The sequence below is a fragment of the Castor canadensis genome, chromosome 2 (genome assembly GCF_047511655.1).
Source record: "Castor canadensis chromosome 2, mCasCan1.hap1v2, whole genome shotgun sequence".
In the NCBI taxonomy this organism is placed as follows: domain Eukaryota; kingdom Metazoa; phylum Chordata; class Mammalia; order Rodentia; family Castoridae; genus Castor; species Castor canadensis.
This window is the reverse complement of record NC_133387.1, coordinates 18,599,223-18,620,462: the sequence shown is the minus strand read 5'-3', so window position 1 is coordinate 18,620,462 and position 21,240 is coordinate 18,599,223. Positions and strand designations below refer to the sequence as shown.

General features: G+C 36.7%; 1 long non-coding RNA gene across 2 annotated transcripts in view; it reads left to right on the top strand.

Moving 5' to 3' along the window:
- The window catches only part of LOC141417061 (uncharacterized), a 465,499-nt gene extending 444,628 nt beyond the window's left edge, over positions 1–20,871 (top strand). For both annotated transcript variants that reach the window (XR_012441697.1, XR_012441694.1), the window contains exons 5-6: positions 9,900–10,068; positions 20,559–20,871. This is a non-coding gene — a long non-coding RNA (uncharacterized lncRNA). The remainder of the gene's footprint in view (positions 1–9,899; positions 10,069–20,558) is intronic.
- The last annotated feature ends 369 nt before the right edge of the window (positions 20,872–21,240 follow it).

Here is a 21,240-nt window from a genome sequence, read left to right as displayed (position 1 = left end):
TGAAAAAGAGAATGGCAAAGTGGGCAACAGACTCCATTGCCCCTTGACTATGAGCCTTCAGATGATCACTTCACAGTGGTAAAGAAAGAATATATTCAACAATCTGCTGCATTTGAGAGCATGATTCTCTGCCATTTTCTCTGCTTATATTTATACTTTGTTGGTGTTCTGACTTAATTAAATGCCTGTTTTTTTTAAACATCCTTTCATCCTCTCCTATGGCATTTCCTGTGTGTGATGTTTGTCAGAGTGTCTTAGGTTTTCAGGATAAGGTGGGAGGGTGTGAAGGCAAAAGCAGGTTAGGGAATTATTTTTTCAATTTCTACATAAGAAAAACTGAGGTTCAGAAGGCAGGTATTCAGGCTTCCAGACTTTTACTATAATACACTAACTTTTTTATTTTCTGTCAATCTTTATAATGTTATTTGTTAAAAATAGATCTCAATGGATGTTTTACTTACATGTGCAATTTCAGATCCCTTTAATATAGATAAATTCCCTCAGACTTGAGAAGGAGACTGATTATCACAAAGGATCTCAAGTTGATTGGTAAGAACATATTTCTTGACTCTTCTTCATAGTATAGGAACCCCAAAGACTCTAGTACATGTACCATGTGGCACTAAATAAATATTGATTAGGCTGATGAAAAGAAATATTTATAAATATGAAATATTCAAAAATAGTCAATTTTAGCTTCATTTCAGACAGAGAACAGGGTATTCAACTTAAGATTAAGTTTTAAAAAAAGCTTTAGGCAGAAAAATATAGAGGGAAAATGTCTCCCAAACTAATTCTATTGAAGTATTTTTGAGCTTTTAATTTTACTTAACCATTTATCCAACAGGTGCTTGTTGAGAAAATATTAAGTCAGAATTATCCTCCTCCTCCTCCTTGAGAATGAACCCAAAGCCTCACTCATGTTGCCCCAGCCCATTTGTTTTATTTCATTTTAAAGGTAGGGTCCTGCTAACCTTTCCAGGGTTAACTTTGCTCTTGAACTCATGAGCCTACTGCATTTGTTTCCTGAGTAGCTGGGATTACAGATGTGAACCACTACTCCCAGTCCAAGCATTATTCTTAGTGCTACCTGTACAAGATGGGTTACACATGTTCCTTGATCTCAAGGGAGAAGCAGACAACTAAATCAACAATTACAGCCTGGGATGATGAAGACTATAATAGAGGTAGGTTCAGGATGTTATTGTAGGCAAGGAAGGCAAACTCAATTTAAAATAGGGTAAATAGAGAATTCTTAAGCTCATCTTAAGAGTGCAATGGGATGGTGGATAGGGGAATAGGAGAGAATGTAAAATTGTTCTTCACACATAAGAATCTGTAGATACAAAGCACAGGTATGGCTTCTCAGAAAAGAAATTATTTTGGCTGAATTGTAGGTTGATAATTGAGTGGAGAGAAGACATCTTGAAAGGCTTTGCATAACTTCAAAAGGACTTTTTGTTTTCATTGTCAAGAATTAAGGATTTTAATGATGTGTGTGTGTGTGGGGGTGTTGAAACTGAGAGAAAGGCCTGAATGGAGGTAGCAATGATTACAGGAGAGAGATTTTAGAGGTAGACTTAATAGTATTGATGACTTATTCAATGTAGAGTGGAAAAGCAAAGAGAGGGGAATGAGAAGGAGCAGGGGATGTCCAAAGAGATCCAAGGAGGGTCAAAGTTAAAGCAAAGGGTCAGTTTTAAGAGTGAAATTGTTAGTTGTAACAAAAGTGACAAAGAGGACTAGTAGATTAAGAACTGCCTATGGATTTCCTAAGTAGGAATTAAATTGTGATTTTTGTTAGAAAAGCTTTGGAAGAATGATTAGAAGCAAGTAAGCAAGTTTCCTATGATCTGAACCAGAATGGACCTAAATAGTGGGAGCCTTCACTTGTTCTGTTGGGGAGTCCTTTGTAAGGTGAATCATACACAGCTATGAATTCAAAGCCATATATGAGAACTTGGAAGGAGTTCATGAATGAGGAGTCTTGACATGCAGCATCATTTGCTCGATGACACATCCATCATTAGGCTGAAGAATGAATGAGTGGCAATGAAAGGCAGGTGTTGGTTCATCCTAGAGGAATGTTGACTTTGAAGGAAAGAAGAAACATTGAAAAATTGTTTTGTGTGTGGAGTTAGAGAAAAAGAGTGCATGTGTGTGTTTACTGCAATAAACTGAGTGACATGACTGAGGTGACGTAAGTATGTTAGTGATGTGACTTGAAATGGTGCAGTCATAAGAAAGAGCATAAAAGGTAAAATAAAGTTCCTGAGGGTGTGTGGGAGGATAGAAACATGAGGAAAGGAAGACAAAGGAAATGACAAAGTGAACACTTAAGAGGTAACACCAATAAGTGAAAGCAAAGGAGAGCGAGGGTACAGCTACAGATGTAGAAATGGTGTCAAGAGGATGGTATCTAGACTTTAGGGAGGAAGTTCATGAAAGTCTGCAAAATACAGCTACCAGAAAGGAGTAGGGAAGACTGTTGAATATGGCTGGAAAGTCTAAGATGAAGCTTCAACGGAGTCCACTTTCTTTGCTAATTACAAGGCCATTGCCAACTTCCATCAAGGAAGTTTCGGTATTGGTGTTCTTCTTCAAAGGTTTGGTAAAATTTGGTGGTGAATCCATCAGGTCCTGGGCTTTTCTTTGCAGGGAGACTCTTTATTACTGTTTCAATTTCATCGCATGTAATAGGACTATTTAGGAGGTTAATATATTTTTGGTTCACTTTTGTTTGGTTGCATGTGTCTAGGAATTTATTCATCTTGTCTAGATTTTCCAGTTTATTTGAATGTAAGTTTTCAAAGTACTCTCTAATTATTTTCTGGATTTCATTAGTATTTGTGGTTATGTCCCCTTTTTCATCTCTGATTTTATTAATTTGGGTCTTCTCTTTTTTTTTTTGCCATGTTGGCTAAGGGTTTGTTGATACTGTTAATATTTTCAAAGAACCAAATTTTTGTTTCATTGGTTCTTTGCATAGCTTGTTTGGTTTTGATCTCATTTATTTTGGCCCTGATCTTTATAATTTCTCTCCATCTGCTGGTTTTGGGTTTGGCGTGTTCTTGTTTTTCTGAGAGCTTAAGGTGCATTATTAGATAGTTTATTTGAGAATTCTCTGTTTTTTCATGTAGGTACTTATAGCTGTAAATTTTCCCTTTAGTACAGCCTTTGCTGTGTCCCACAGATTTTGTTATGTTGTGTTTTCATTTTCATTGGATTCTAGGAACTTTTTGAATTCTTCCCTTATGACTTCAGTCACCCATTGGTTTTTTTAGCAGTGTGTTGTTCAATTTCCATGTGTTTGAGTATTTTCTGAGGATTATTCTGTTGTTGAGGTCTAGTTTTATTGCATTGTGATCTGATATGATACAGGGGGTTATTTTGAATTTCTTGAACTTGTTGAGATTTGCTTTGTGTCCTAAAATACAATCTGTTTTGGAGAAAGTTCCATGAGCTACAGAAAAGAATGTGTATTGCCTAGCTGTTGGGTGAAACACTCTGTAGATGTCAACCATGTCTATTTGGTCTAATGTGTGTAGTAGCTCTGAAGTTTCTTTACTTATCTTTTGTCTGATGACCTATCTGTTGGTGACAGTGGGTATTCAGGTCTCCCACTATCACTGTGTTAGTGTCTATCTGTTTTCTTAGGGTCATTAGAGATCTTTTAATGCAGATGTGTGCCCCTGTATTTGGTGCATGTATGTTAAGGATTGATATTTCCTTTTGAAGAATTATTTCTTTCATTAATATGAAGTCCCATTCTTCGTCTCTTCTGATTAATTTTAGTTTGAAGTCTACTTTGTCAGATATGAATATAGCTACTCCTGCTTGTTTGTGGGGTCCATTTTCATGGAAAACTTTTTTCTACCCTTTCACTCTGAGCCAGTGCTTATTTTTTCAGTTAGATGAGTCTCTTGTAAGCAACATATGGTTGGGTCTTGTTTTTTAACATCTCTTTACATGGTGTTAGTATTGAGAAGTGCTTGTTGTTTCCAGTAATTTTTGTTTCCCTGTTGTTTAGGTTTACCTATTTCTTGTTTATTGGTCTGCTTGCTCAAAAGGGTTTATTCTTTCTTGAGTCTATCTGTTTCACTCTAGTTTCTTCTTTTATATATAAAAGTCCTTTAAGTAGCTTCTGTAGTACTGGCTTGGTGGTCACGAATTCCTTTAGTTTTTTCTTGTGGTGGAAGGTTTTAGTTTCTCCTTCAATTAGGAAGGATAGTTTTGCTGCGTAGACTAGTCTGGGTTGACAGTTATTTTCTTCAAGGCCTGGATTATGTCTTTCCATGACCTTCTTGAACTTAGAATTTGAGTTGAGAAATCTGCTGTTATTCTAATGGGTTTGCCTTTACATGTGACTTGTCTTTTCTCTTTTGCAACTTTCATAATTCTTTCTTTGTTCTGTGTGCTGAGTGTTATAATTATGATGTGTCCAGGGGTGTTCCTCTTTGGTCCTGATAGTTTGGTGTTCTGTAAACTTCCTGCACCTGTGTGACACTCTCTTCTTGAGGTTAAGGAAGTTTCCTGCTATTATTGTATTGATCCCAGGAAATAGAAAGGGAAGGAACACTAAAACACTCATTTTATGAAGTCAGCATTACATTCATTCTGAAACCTAATAAAGGTATAACCAGAAAAGAAAATTATAGACCAATTATCTTTAATGAATATAGATGCAAAGATTCTCAACAAAATACTGGCAAACAGAATTCTACAACACATCAAAAAGATCATGTTCCATGACCAAGTTCCAGGAATGCAAGAATTGTTCAACATACATAAATCTTTAAATGTAATACAGTACATAAACAGATGCAAGGACAAAAGCCACACAATACGTTCAATAGATGAAGAAAAAGCCTTTGAAAAAATCCAACACCATTTCATGATAAAAACTCTGAAGAAACTAGGAATAGAAGGAATGTTCCTCCACATAATAAAGGCTATATATGATAAATCTAGAGCCAACATTATACTAAATGGAGAACAACTGAAATGGTTCTCCTTAAAATCAAGAATGAGACAGGGCTGTCCACTTTCTCCACTCCTATTCAATATAGTTTTGGAATTCTTAGCCAGAGCAATAAAACAAGAGCAAGAAATAAAAGGGATTCAAATAGGGAAAGAAGAAGTCAAACTATCCCTATTTGCAGATGACATGATTCTATACCTAAGAAACCCCAAAAACTCTACCAAAAAAACCTACTAGAATTGATAAACTCTTTTAGCAAAGCAGTATATACAAAATTAATATACAAAAAGCAGTAGCTTTTCTATATGACAACAATGCACATACTGAGAAAGAAATCAGGGAAACAATCCCAATTACAATACCCTCAAAATCAAGAAGTACCTTAGAATAAATTTAACAACAGAAACCAAAGACCTTTTTAAATAAAAACTATAAACCACTGAAGAGAGAAATCAAAGAAGACTTCAGAAGGTGGAAAGACCTTCCATGCTCATGGATTGGTAGAATCAACATTGTGAAATGACCGTACTACCAAAAACAATCCACATGTTCATTGTAATCCCTATCAAAATTCTAAAGACATTCTACACAGAAATAGAAAAATCAATCATGAGGTACATAAAGAAACACAAAAGACCTCGAATAGCCAAAGTAATTCTGAACAAAAAGTCCGATGTTGGATGTATCACAATATCCCATCTCAAACTATACTACAGAACCACAACAATAAAAACTGCATAGCATTGGCACAAAAACAGGCAGGAGGACCAAATGGATCAGAATAGAAGATTCAGATATAAGCCCACACTTCTATAGCCAGCTGATCTTCAATGAAGGAGCCCAAAACACATGATGGAGAAAAGACAGCCTCTTCAACAAATGCTGCTGGGAAAACTGGATATCCACATGAGCCCTGTCTTTCACCCTGCACCAAACCAGAGCCCTGTCTTTCACCCTGCACCAAAATCAGCCCAAAGTGGATCAAAGACTTTAACATAAGGCCTGAAACTTTGAAACATCTCCAAGAAGCAGTAGGAAATACATTGGAACAGATAGGTATTGGGAACAACTTCCTAAATAGAAATCCAAAGGCTCAGCATCTAAGAGAAATAATGAACAAATGGGACTGTATTAAACTAAAGAGCTTCTGCACAGCAAAAGAAGCAATCACCAGGCTCAAGAGACAGCCCACAGAATGGGAGCCAGCTACTCACCCAACAGGGGTCTAATATCCAGAATCTACAGGGAACTCCCAAAACTCAGCCCCCAAAGAATCAACACCCCAATGAAGGAATGGGCACATGAATTAAACAGGGAATTCTCAAAGGAAGAGGTACAAATGACCAGTAAATACATGAAGAAATGTTCAAATTCCCTGGTTATAAAAGAGATGCAAATCAAAACAACATTTAGATTTCATCTCACCCCAGTTAGAATGACAATAATCAAAGGTAATAGCAATAACAAATGCTGGTGAGGATGTGGCAAAACAGGAACCTTTATATACTGCTAGTGGGAATGCAAATTAGTACAAGAATTATGGGAGACAGTATGGAGATTCCTCAAAAAACGAGAGCTAGAACTGGCATATGATCCAGTGATACTGCTCCTGGACATCTACCCAAAGGAATGTAAAACAGGATACAGTAGAGACATCAATATACTGATGTTCATTGCAGCACTGTTCACAACAGCTAAGCTCTGGAAACAACCCATATGCCCTACAACTGATGAATGGATCATAAAATTATGGTATATATACACGATGGAGTATTAATCAGCCACAAGGAATAATGACATGGGATTTTAAGGTGAGTGGATGGAATTGGAGGACATTATGTTGGTGAAGTTAGTCAGGATCACAAACACAAAAGACACATGTTTTCTCTCTTGTGTGGTGGATAGACCCAAAGATAAACATATAAATACACACACAAACATGATCATATACACACTCAGTTGTAGAACATGTTTGTAATGGTGTAGCTACTCTATGGAACTTGGGGAAAGAGAGAAAGGAAAAGAGAGTGATACAGCAACTGCAATATGTGAAGGTAGAAGATATAAGATTGTGTATTGAAGGATTTTGAAAAATAGGGGAGTGGGAGGCAAAGGGGTAAGTGAGAATAGTATTCTAAGGGATTGAACAGACCAAAGTAAAGCACACCCCTCTGAATGTCAACTCAAGTATTAATTATGAAAACCAGGACTATAAAATAGGCACAGTGTGTGTGTGGGGGGGTATTAGTGGGAAGGGAAGGGTGAACTAAGGAGATTAAGGTGATGCTATATGGTAGATAGATTTCATATACCTATATGAAACAGAACTAGAAAACCTCTTGCTTTAAGTGGGGTGGGGAGGCAGCTGAGGGGGAGAGATGATGGGGACAATGTAAATAATGTACAATATAAGTCTAATAGGAATTGCCACTATGAAACAGCTCCTGTATCATGAATATATCCTAATAGAAATTTATTTTAAAAAAGCTTCAGTAGACTGATGGGAATAGAAACCTGATGATATTAAGTTGAAACTTGAATGGGAGGTATAAAAATCAGGCATCTTTATGAGAAGAAGGAGGGAGACAGAAGGATCCAGGGGATCATACGGTGTCATATAAGGAGTTTTTTCTTTACTTTTTTTTTAACAGTATGTGATAAGATAGAGCTGACTTCAGCCACAAGAGAGGGAGGGAGCAGACAAGGGACAATGTATTAAGGAAACGAAAGCCTTGTTTGAAAGAAGTTATTGCTCTTTTTCTAATTTGGAAAGCAATATGCACAGGTTTAAATAATATACAAAGAATATGATATGTAAAATCCCCAATAGGTATGCTTTCTAAAAGTAAATGCTGTTAAAATTTTTCCTTGATTTTATACTTCAGATACTTTTCTATAATTAATTTAAAAAACACAGGAAATTCATACTCTGTATGTTTAGAAGAATTAAACTTGACCTCCATGATATTAACTTACTATTTTCACTTTAGGAACATCCTAAACTGACATTCCTATTGTGTCTGGTGCTGCTGTCTAGTCAATTTCTGAGAGATTGGTATTTGTAGAATCAAAACCCTATTGACGAGTCTAATTGTTTTTGGTTTACCACTATTATAAGTAAAGCTACGATCAACGCTTTTGTATAGTTCTGTTAATATTTGTGTATAGTTTATTGCTTAAAGCAGACTGCCAGGTCAAGTGTATAAAAATTTACATTATTAACTTACATTTCCAATTTTCCTTCTCAAAATGTTATGACCCTTATTTATACTTCTGTTCATAATGTATTGAGTGCTTGGGAAATCACAGTTTAATATTAAACTGAACTCTAAAATGAACTGAGTGGTAACAAACTGAAGTCTTCTGAATTAGAAATTCTTTGCAAAAATGTTTCAAATATCTTAACTACTGACTTTATTCTCCTCCCATTGAAACTTTAATTAAAGAATCTGGATACAACAGTAAATTATTTTGTATTGAATTTTGCTATTTGCTCTTCTGATTTTTTTTTGTTGTTGTTATATTGGTGAGTATTTTGTCTTCTTTACAAGATAAATATAGGGGTTGCTAGAACATTGGGAGGCATTTAGAAAACATTTAGGTCAGCCTTCTCACTGTGGCCAGAGACTGGCTTTCCCCTTATATTCTTAGTAATCTATTGCATGACTACTTTTTCTGCTGTAGACTTTACCTGGGATGCTTCCTCTGGCTGTGCAACTTTCTTCCTTGTTGTATAAGACTTAGTCTCACATATGTTTTTACCCGGTATTGACTAGATTCTGCCTTGCATTATGAAAGCTTGCTTCTATTATTATTTCTTGTTTCCCATACCTTAAGCTGTAGGATTTTTGGAACAAGACCCCATCTTATTCATCTTTGGATAAGATTTATATGAGCATTATAACTTGCCTAAAACTTTTCAAATTCTCTCTGGTGAATTAGAGCCTCTAGGCAATTATCATATGGATTATAACATCACAAAATACAGATGTTGACATTAAGTACTTTCTGATGAATGATGAAAGAACACACTATACTTCTAAGGTATTTTGCAACCCCTCCACCCCCACATCAATTCTAATCTAATCAAGCCTCTAGGTGGAATTAGTGGTAGACAGGAAGTCAGAGGAGCCTGCTAAATGACTACTGGAATGAAATCAGCAAAATATAGACTGGGCCAAATACACAGTACAAATGGTCTAATTCTTTCAATAAAAAATTATAATGAAAAGATAAAGAGGAAAGCTTATTGATTCAAGAAGATTTAAGAGATGTATCAAAAAGAGATGCATCAGTCAAATACAACATATTTTTTACTTTTAGTTGAGCAAATATATTATTGAAGCAATTGTGTAATTATTGAGTAAATTTGAGTATTTTATGGTGGTAAGAAATTGCTAATTTTAACCATCTTTGTTATAGTTATATTTAAAATATAGTCATGGTGCTTTTGGAGTTATATATCAAATATTTATGAATGAAATCATATAAAAACTGGCATTCTCTTCAAAATAATTTGAGCTTAATAATTGCTGAAGCTAGATGGGAGATATATAGGGTTTATTGTCTAGTTTGTCAACTTTTGTGTGTCTTTCAAAATTTTTATCATAAACATAATGTTTTGGGATGTTGATGAATGAATTAATAAACACTGTAATTATCTTTTTACTTATGCTTAATTTCCCCCACTTCCACCTCCATCTTTATTCTCTTCCAGAAACCCAAATATAAGTGTTTTTAATGAGTTTTAAGCTAGAAAAGTTAAGGACACTGTCTTAATATGACAACATATAGAGATAGGTTGGTAGAAGAGTCATCTTTGCTGAATGTAAATTCTGATTGGTTTTCAGATAACTTAAAACTCAGACAATTTTGAAGAACTGAGCTTTTCTTTCATTTTCTCCCTCCTGCAAAACAGCATCTAAAATTCCTCCTCATCCTGTGAAGCATGGAATCCAATGACAGTTAGACTTCAAAAGAGCTGGAACTCTGGAAGATGAGAATGAGATTGGAAGGGATGCTTCCATGATGGTGGAGAGAATGAGCACCCAGACTTTGCTATTGGAGAATGTCTCTGTCTTCCTCAGGTGATTGATCTCTTGGAAGGCTTCTAAGATTTTCAACACATGAGCCTTACCTGACTCCTGAATAACCTCAGGCATTTCTGAGTACCTGCTGGAGAGACCATTGCTGCATTTTTACAGTCTTTATACTAGATTTCATTATGTTATTGATATTGTACATTCACCAACTACAAAGAATATTTTGTGAATTCATGGTATCATTGATTAGAGTTTCTGTATTACTTAGTTATGTACCAGTAAAAAGTCCTAGTTAAAAACAAATGGAAGAGCAGGTCTTTAGTAGGGAATGCCTTTCCAAATATCAAGTATATTTAATGACATATAGTTTCCTTGATAACCCATGGAATAGGGAGCAGGAAGGCTGTGACCTTGTTCCCACAGAGATGGAAGAGGGTGGTTGTGAGAGTTTAGTTTCTGTTCCACATGGTTAAAATACACTGAAGGGTTGATACCAGCTTGCATTTGTACCTGTGTGATGGGAAGTGAATTAGTGGAAATGCTATATGCACATGTCTGCCTTCAAAAGTCCAGGAGAATATACCTTACATTAATACTCATGAGTCAGAAATTTGTTAGAGTTTTCTTCTGGGCTCCACTAGCTTAGATAGCTGTACACATTTTAAAGATTCTATAAGAAAACAACCAAAATGTTTAATTTAGAAAGTAATATTATATGTGAAAAAGCTATTGAGACAATGATTATTTAACCTACCAAAAATGACTGTAGATTATTTTCAATATCTAAGGACTGATTTTGATTGCTTCCATTTACTGCAAGTTTAAAAATCATACGTCACACACTAGGATAGTCTCAGTAGTTAGGGTCAGATGGCAGGCACGCACACACACACACACACACAAGGGTATGGGGGGAGTGTTGACAACAGAGGCAAAATGAGAAGATTTCTGAAATCTGAAGAACCAAAGCAAACTAGTAATTTACTGAATAACTAAGAATGATATGAAAATCAGAATTGGAACCTTGGAGATTTTCCTTTTAAATATCTAGTTTCCTTTACTATCTAAGTGGAGAACTTTTTGCTGTATCCCTTACCTGGTGGAGTGAACATCTCAGTTCTGACTTGTGATGATCCTGCAGATTTTGGATTACATGAGAGTCCCTCAGTTAGGTCTGTCTCATGTGGGAAAAAAGACTGAGAATGAGTCCTTTATTCAGGAAATTGACTAGAACTAGCTTGGGGCAGTTTTTGTTTGTCAGTCATCCTCTTGTCATTTCAAGATAATATTTCTGTTTTTTCCCTCTTAGCCTCCAGCTAATAAGTGATCACAAAATTGAAAAACAATGAAAATTATGTGTAGCAGCTTGCTTAGTGATATTAAGCATATATTTAGAAATGTTCCAACTTGTGGGGATGTCGATATTATGTGTTTATGTAACAGCTGATACAGGTTATTCTGAAGAAATTGGGGTCGACTATGAAATAATATCCAATGGCCAGAAAAGGACTTCTAATGTTTTCTTAGTAAAGTGTGTTCATTCCATAAAGAAAACTAAGGGACAATCCCATGAGTGGTAGATAAATGAAGTTTTTTCTCACACCTTACAAATCACTTCATCCACATCAGGTCTGTCTCAACTACCTGGTAGCTATAGCACTATCAAAACTGAAACAGTGCCTCCTAGAAAACGCCCTGTTGCAAGCATGTGCTGCTTCCTGTACTGATGATGCTCACTGAATTGTGCTCACCTACTTATGTACATGCATTTTTTGAGCTTTTGCCCATTCTTTCTTCTTCCTATCTCTCTACTTCCTCTTTCTGAATTAAGCTCCATCTTTGTTTAGCCAAATAGTTATGTTAAAAGGCAGAAAGAAGAACTTTGATCTATAGAGAAAAAATATTTTATGAGAATAGTGTCATATTTAAGACAGATTTATAAATGAAAGTGATTTTCACAACAGAGTGTCATAAGCAAATGTGTGATGGTTCTGAGAACTCCTGAGGCAATTGGGAATCATTGAATCAGGAGCTCTTGTAATAATGCTGTTACAAATACTGCTTGATTTACCATGCTACTTAACTGAGCACAACAGAAACTTTTCTTCCACTAACATTAACAAAATTGTTTTACATGTGAATTGAATAAGAACTTCTCTCAGTCTGAAGAACAGGGAAAAATGAGACTAGAATCTAATATTATAGGTGGGATGAATTTTAACTATTTTAAAAGAAGAATTTGCTCAAATAATGAAATCTGCCATCTTGATTTTGGAAGAAATTATATAAAAATCATTACAAAGGCATGGATAATTTTGAAATTATTCTCTTCAGCTGGTCTGAATGTTTATCTGCCCCAAATTCAAATGTTGATATCCTAATGCTTAAGGTGATGGCATTAGAAAGTGGGGTCTTTGGGAGGTGATTAAGTCACGGAAGCAGAGCCTTTATGAATAGCTCTTATACTGGAGACCCTATAAAGTAGCTTGCAGACTTTATTTATCCCTTCAGCCATGTGTGGTTACAGTGACAAAACAGCCTTCTGTGAGGAAGTGGGACCTCACCAGACAACGAATCTAAGAGCAACTTGGCCTTGAATTTACTTTTGTTGCTTATATGTCACCCAATCTATGGTAGTTTGTCATATCAGACCAGATGAACTAAGACACTATCCTCACTATATTGTTACCATCTTTTCAGTGGAAAAATATTTTCTCTGGGGGTATTTTCAATGCAGCAGCTTTAAAGTACTGCTTTTGTACAAATGATAGCACATAAAAAGGAGGGTATAATGTTTTTACAGAAAAGCTCTAGAATAGAACAATATTCAGGCTGACAATTGAGAACCATGAATATACAAAGAGAAGAATATATTTTCAGATTTCTGGAAATGTTGGTATTGCTTGATTGACTATTCTTTTATTTAGGAGAACAAGGCAATGAATGGCAGCCATTGGGGCTAGATTGGAAGCTGGAGGATAGGGTTCTATTCTCTTCAGTGGAGAGGAGGGCTCAAAAACACTTGTTCTGGGAAGACGATGGGTAGTAATAGAGGAGGATAGCACTTTTCACAAGGAGAAAAGCCAATTCAGTAATGGAAAGAATTTAGAGAAGTAGTAAAAGATAATCAGAGTTGAGAGATTATTAAATAAGTGCTGTGTAAACTCGGTGTCATGGTTGACTCTGTTTATTGCATAATATGATGAAAAATCATTGTAATCTAAACAGCTGGTATTAGAATTTTTCTTATGGAGGGAACCGTCTTTGGTTGTATCTAAGTAAGTGCCTTCAGAAGTCATGCAGGTGTCAAGACTTCAGAGAAGAGAGCAAGTATGACAATGGAGAAGGGTTTTTGCCTTTCAGAAAGGGAAAAAAGAGCTGAAGGGGTAGGGAAGAGAGAAAGTTGTAGAAGCACGGCATCATAAAGCAATGATATTGGATGCCATATTAAATAAGGTGAAGGAGAAATCTTTGATATCAGAGTGACCAAAAACTATTTTGGTTAAAGAGATTACTTCAATTCAAATTTTTCTTGGTCTCTCAGAAAATAAAACAACAACAAAATAAAAACCACAATCTAAGCCAAAATAGTGTTTGTATACAAAAACACCTTCAAAACACACCTTTTATTCTTCTTACTTGATAACTGCTCACAATATCTTCCTATGCAGGGGATTGGAGCTGCTGAACTTTAGATTTTATTTTTCTTTTTTTTTTCCTTTTTCTTTTATTATTCATATGTGCATACAAGGCTTGGTTCATTTCACCCCCCTGCCCCCACCCCCTCCCTTACCACCCACTCCGCCCCCTACCTCTCCCCCCCCATACCCAGCAGAAACTATTTTGCCCTTATTTCTAATTTTGTTGTAGAGAGAGTATAAGCAATAATAAGAAGGAACAAGGGTTTTTGCTGGTTGAGATAAGGATAGCTATACAGGGAGTTGACTCACATTGATTTCCTGTGCGTGGGTGTTACCTTCTAGGTTAATTCTTTTTGATCTAACCTTTTCTCTAGTACCTGTTCCCCTTTTCCTATTGGCCTCAGTTGCTTTTAAGGTATCTGCTTTAGTTTCTCTGCTTTAAGGGCAACAAATGCTAGCTAGTTTTTTAGGTGTCTTACCTATCCTCACCCCTTCCTTGTGTGCTCTCGCTTTTATCATGTGCTCATAGTCCAATCCCCTTGTTGTGTTTGCCCTTGATCTAATGTCCACATATGAGGAGAACATACGATTTTTGGTCTTTTGGGCCAGGCTAACCTCACTCAGAATGATGTTCTCCAATTCCATCCATTTACCAGCGAATGATAACATTTCGTTCTTCTTCATGGCTGCATAAAATTCCATTGTGTCTAGATACCACATTTTCTTAATCCATTCGTCAGTGCTGGGGCATCTTGGCTGTTTCCATAACTTGGCTATTGTGAATAGTGCCACAATAAACATGGGTGTGCAGGTGCCTCTGGAGTAACCTGTGTCACAGTCTTTTGGGTATATCCCCAAGAGTGGTACTGCTGGATCAAATGGTAGATCCATGTCTAGCTTTTTAAGTAGCCTCCAAATTTTTTTCCAGAGTGGTTGTACTAGTCTACATTCCCACCAACAGTGTAAGAGGGTTCCTTTTTCCCCGCATCCTCGCCAACACCTGTTGTTGGTGGTGTTGCTGGTGATGGCTATTCGAACAGGGGTGAGGTGGTTTTAATTTGCATTTCCTTTATTGCTAGAGATGGTGAGCATTTTTTCAGGTGTTTTCTGGCCATTTGAATTTCTTCTTTTGAGAAAGTTCTGTTTAGTTCACCTGCCCATTTCTTCATTGGTTCATTAGTTTTGGGAGAATTTAGTTTTTTAAGTTCCCTATATATTCTGGTTATCAGTCCTTTGTCTGATGTATAGTTGGCAAATATTTTCTCCCACTCTGTGGGTGTTCTCTTCAGTTTAGAGACCATTTCTTTTGATGAACAGAAGCTTTTTAGTTTTATGAGTTCCCATTTATATATGCTATCTCTTAGTTGCTATGCTGCTGGGGTTTCATTGAGAAAGTTCTTACCTATACCTACTAACTCCAGAGTATTTCCTACTCTTTCTTGTATCAACTTAAGAGTTTGGGGTCTGATATTAAGATCCTTGATCCATTTTGAGTTAATCTTGGTATAGGGTGATATACATGGATCTAGTTTCAGTTTTTTGCAGACTGCTAACCAGTTTTCCCAGCAGTTTTTGTTGAAGCGGCTGCTATTTCTCCATCGTATATTTTTAGCTCCTTTGTCAAAGATAAGTTGCTTATAGTTGTGTGGCTTCATATCTGGGTCTTGTATTCTGTTCCACTGGTCTTCATGTCTGTTTTTGTGCCAGTACCATGCTGTTTTTATTGTTATTGCTTTGTAATATAGTTTGAAGTCAGGTATTGTGATACCTCCTGCATTGTTCTTTTGACTGAGTATTGCCTTGGCTATTCGTGGCCTCTTGTGTTTCCATATAAATTTCATAGTAGATTTTTCAATCTCTTTGATGAATGTCATTGGAATTTTGATGGGAATTGCATTAAACGTGTAGATTACTTTTGGGAGTATCGACATTTTTACTATGTTGATTCTACCAATCCATGAGCATGGGAGATCTCTCCACTTTCTATAGTCTTCCTCAATCTCTTTCTTCAGAAGTGTATAGTTTTCCTTGTAGAGGTCTTTCACATCTTTTGTTAGGTTTATACCTAGGTATTTGATTTTTTTTGAGGCTACTGTAAATGGAAATGTTTTCATACATTCTTTTTCCTTTTGCTCATTGTTAGTGTATAGAAATGCTAATGATTTTTCTATGTTGATTTTATATCCTGCTACCTTGCTATAGCTATTGATGATGTCTAGAAGCTTCTGAGTAGAGTTTTTTGGGTCTTTAAGGTATAGGATCATGTTGTCTGCAAATAGGTATATTTTGACAGTTTCTTTACCTATTTGTATTCCTTTTATTCCTTCTTCTTGCCTAATTGCTCTGGCTAGGAATTCCAGTACTATGTTGAATAGGAGTGGAGATAGTGGGCATCCTTGTCTGGTTCCTGATTTTAGAGGGAATGGTTTCAGTTTTTCTTCATTAAGTATAATGCTGGCTGTAGGTTTGTCATATATAGCTTTTATAATGTTGAGGAACTTTCCTTCTATTCCTAGTTTTCTTAGAGCTTTTATCATGAAATGATGTTGGATCTTATCAAAGGCTTTTTCTGCATCTATTGAGATGATCAAGTGGTTTTTGTCTTTGCTTCTGTTAATGTGGTTTATTATGCTTATTGATTTTTGTATGTTGAACCACCCCTGCATCCCTGGGATGAAGCCTACTTGGTCATGGTGAATAATCTTTTTGATGTGTTGTTGAATTCAGTTTGCCATTATTTTGTTGAGGATTTTTGCATCAATGTTCATTAAGGAGATTGGCCTATAGTTCTCCCTTTGGAGGTGTCTTTGCCTGGTTTTGGGATAAGTGTAATACTGGCTTCATAAAATGTGTTAGGCAGTTTTCCTTCCCTTTCTATTTCGTGGAACAGTTTAAGGAGGGTTGGTATCAGTTCTTCTTTAAAGGTCTGATAGAATTCAGCAGAGAATCCATCAGGTCCTGGACTTTTCTTTTTGGGGAGACTCTTGATTGCTGCTTCAATTTCATTTTGTGTTATAGGTCTATTCAGGTGATTAATTTCCTCTTGGTTCAATTTGGATGATCATATGTATCTAGAAACCTGTCAATTTCTTTTAGATTTTTGAATTTATTTGAATATAGGTTTTCAAAGTAGTCTCTGATGATTTCCTGGATTTCCATGGTGTTTGTTGTTATCTCCCCTTTTGCATTCCTAATTCTACTAATTTGGGTTTTTTCTCTCCTCATTTTAGTCAGGTTTGCCAGGGGTCTATCGATCTTATTTATTTTTTCAAAGAACCAACTTTTTGTTTCATTAATTCTTTGTATGGTTTTTTTGGGTTCTATTTCGTTGATTTCAGCTCTTATTTTTATTATTTCTCTCCTTCTATTTGTTTTGGGATTTGCTTGTTCTTGTTTTTCTAGGAGTTTGAGATGTATCATTAGGTCATTGATTTGGGATCTTTCAGTCTTTTTAATATATGCACTCATGGCTATAAACTTTCCTCTCAGGACTGCCTTAGCTGTGTCCCATAGATTCTGGTAGGTTGTGTTTTCATTTTCATTGACTTCCAGGAACTTTTTAATTTCCTCTTTTATTGCATCGATGATCCATTCTTCATTAAGTAATGAGTTATTTAGTTTCCAGCTGTTTGCATGTTTTTTGTCTTTACTTTTGTTGTTGAGTTCTACTTTTACTGCATTGTGATCAGATAGTATGCATGATATTATTTCTATTTTCTTATATTTGCTGAGGCTTGCTTTGTGCACTAGGATATGATCTATTTTGGAGAAGGTTCCATGAATGCTGAGAAGAATGTATATTGTGTAGAGGTTGGATGAAATGTTGTGTAGACATCAACTAGGTCCATTTGATCTATTGCATATTTTAGATCTTGGATTTCTTTATTGATTTTTTGTTTGGATGACCTATCTATTGATGATAATGGGGTGTTAAAGTCTCCCACAACCACTGTGTTGGCATTTATATATGCTTTTAGGTCTTTCAGGGTATGTTTGATGAAATTGGGTGCGTTGACATTGGGTGCGTACAGATTGATGATTATTATTTCCTTTTTGGTCTATTTCCCCTTTTATTAGTATGGAATGTCCTTCTTTATCTCATTTGATCACTGTAGGTTTGAAGTCTACTTTGTCAGAGATAAGTATTGCTACTCCCGCCTGTTTTTTGGGGCTGTTGGCTTGGTAAATCTTCTTCCAGCCTTTCATCCTAAGCATATGCTTATTTCTGTCAGTGAAATGAGTCTCCTGTAAGCAACAAATTGTTGGATCCTCTTTTTTAATCCATTTTGTCAAATGGTGTCTTTTGATGGGTGAATTAAGTCCATTAACATTAAGCGTTAGTACTGATAGGTATGTGGTGATTCCTGCCATTTAGTTGTCTTAGTCATTTGAATGTTGATTGTTTGTACCTAACTTGATGTTACTCTCTACTGTCTTGCTTTTTCTTTTCCTGTGGTTTGGTGCTGCCTGCTTTTCATGGTTAAGTTGGGTGTCACTTTCTGTGTGCAGGATCCCTTGCAGAATCTTTTGTAATGGTGGCTTTGTGGTCACATATTGTTTTAGTTTCTGCTTATCATGGAAGACTTTTATTGCTCCATCTATTTTGAATGATAGCTTTGCTGGGTAGAGTATCCTGGGGTTGAAGTTATTTTCATTCAGTGCCTGGAAGATCTCACCCCACACTCTTCTTGCTTTTAATGTTTCTGTTGAGAAGTCTGCTGTGATTTTGATGGGTTTACTTTTGTATGTTACTTGTTTTTTCTCTCTTACAGCCTTCAATATTCTTTCCTTAGTTTCTGAACTTGTTGTTTTAATGATGGTATGTCGTGGAGTAGTTCTATTTTGATCTGGTCTGCTTGGTGTCCTGGAGGCCTCTTGCATCTGTATGGGACTATCATTCTCTAGATTTGGGAAATTTTCCATTATTATTTTGATGAATATATTATGCATTCCCTTCGTTTGCACCTGTTCTCCTCTTCGATGCCCATGATTCTCAAGTTTGGTCTTTTGATGGAGTCAGTGAGTTCTTGCATTTTCTTTTCACAAGTCTTGAGTTGTTTATTTAATAGTTCTTTGGTTTTTCCTTTAATTACCATTTCATCTTCAAGTTCTGAGATTCTGTCTTCTGTTTGTTCTATTCTGCTGGATTGGCCTTCTGTTTTGTTTTGTAGTCCTGTTTCGTTCTTTTTTCTGAGGTTTTCCATATCCTGGCAGTTTTCCTCTTTAATGTTGTCTATTTTTGTCCTGAGTTCATTTATCTGTTTATTCATTGTGTTCTCTCTTTCACTTTGGTGTTTATACAGTGCTTCTATGGTTTCCTTTATTTCTTCTTTTGCTTTTTCAAATTCTCTTTTTTTGTTGTCTTGGAATTTCTTGAGTGTCTCCTGTACATTTTGATTGACCATATCCAGTATCATCTCTATAAAATTCTCATTGAGTACCTGTAGTATGTCTTCTTTTAAATTATTCTTGTGGGCTTCATTGGGTCCTTTGGCATAGTTTATCTTCATTTTGTTGGAGTCTGGATCTGAGTATCTGTTTTCTTCATTCCCCTCTCGTTCCTGTACTAATTTTTGCTGTGGGGAAACTGGTTTCCCTGTTTTTTCTGTCTTCCAGTCATTGTCTTTGGTGTTGTTACTGTCCCTGTACTGTGTGCAATTAAGTATTTTCTAGCTTGTAATAATAACAATGGTAATATTTAGAATGGAAGTGTGAGCTGAGATGGAAAGCAAGAAGTTAAAGAAAAGGGGAAAACAAATATACAGAGAAGAGGGAGAAAGCAGAACAAGGTATCAGACTAGAAAGTTTCAAAGGTATAAACAGGGAGTGTTAGTGTACTAATTGACAGTAAGCTGAACAGACATTAGAGAGACAGAGAGAGGATTGAAAATCAAAGATAAAAAAATAAAAACTAAGTAAATGAAAGAAATATCTATATATAAAAATGAATTAAAATAAAATGGAAAATAGAAAATTAAAAAAAAAAAACTTCCAAGTTTATATGCAATGCAGTTTCAGTCTTAATAATTTGCGTGTCCATCTCAATCTCCAGTCTTGGAGTTGGTGCCTCAGATGTTGTTCTGTAGTTGTCTCATCAAAGGGGATGCATAAAGTAGAACAAAAATACACACTCACACACACACACACAAAAGCCACACCAAGTGTCCCAAGTTCAAATGCAATACAGTTTCAGTAAGTTTTTCGGCTTGCAGGTGTAATTCGGTTGTTCTCTCATCAAAGGTAGGGAGAAAAAGAGAAAAAAGAGTCTGGACACAGTTCTGAGAGTGGTATCTGCAACTGTGGCTCGCCTGCCTGCTGCTCTCAGCCTGTAGCTGGCGGCGTTATTTATGCAGATCTCTGGGGTGAGCTAGCGCTCACCTGGTCCCACAGGCTTTGTTTGTTCAGAGTTCTCCTGTGCGGGAGCCTCTGCTACAGGCTTTCCCCTTTCCAAGCACTGGGAAAGGTGACACTGCCACTGCATTGTCAGGCCTGCGTGTTTATTTACAGTCCATGTGGGAGGTGGGTCTTCCCCCCTTTCCTGTGCAGTTTTTCTCCCAGTGCCACTTTCACAAGCTTTCCTGCTCCTGCTTACTGGGTGGTGCTGAGGCTCCTGCTGGCCACCATGTTTATTTACAGTTCAAGTGGGAAGTGGGTCTTCCCTCCTCTCCTGTGGAGTTTTTCTCCCTCCGCCACTCTCACAAGCTTCCCTGCTCCTGGTTGCTGGGTGCATGCCCTGCTCCTGCCAGAGGCTCTCCAGCCCACCCGGCTTGTTTATTTACAGTCCCGGGAAGGATTCCCTTCCCCCAATCTTCAGGGCTCAGGGCACCCCACCCTCTTTCCCGCGTGTCTTAATTGTTCTTATTGCTTATTACTCAGTTTCTCTTTTTTTCCCAGGTGGAGATCAGTGTCCAGGGGGCTATGCTGCTCTTGCCTAGGCTTGTCTGTGGGATTACCGCAGTACCGTGAAGCTCACCTGGTCCATGTCTTCCCAAGCCATCTGTGTGTGGGCGACTGGCAGCCCGGGGGCCCTCCTTGTTTCTCCGTTTAACGTGAAGTGGAGATGCTCTGTGCTGGCTGGAGGTGTGGAGGGGTCAAAGTTGTGCCTTTTCTCAGTGATTTTGCCTGCAAAGTGTGTCTCCAGCGTCTCTCCAAGATTTCACTATAGGAGGCTCACTTTCTGCTTCCTCCCTCTAGCCGCCATCTTGGAATCCTCCTGAACTTTAGATTTTCAAAAAAATCTTCTATAAACCCCATTTTCTTTTTTTGGTGTCTGAGTAGAAATTGATGTGGGGACTAAGTTCCACATACGTTTTTTGTGCTGTGTGGAAAAAAGTCACTTATTAAATTATAACTCCAATCAAGATTCTTTTTCTTCAATGGCAATAAAATACCTTTCAAAAATGGTATTAAGGATATCATTGTATCAGACTCAATCAGTTGATGGGTGTCAATTGAGGTTAGATATAGCCTCATTATGTTTGAATAGTTTGAAAGTATCAGATAAAAAACATGCTGAAGTTGGATTAAAATCCAACTCCAGTGGATTTATACCTTCGATCAGAAAATGTTTGACATT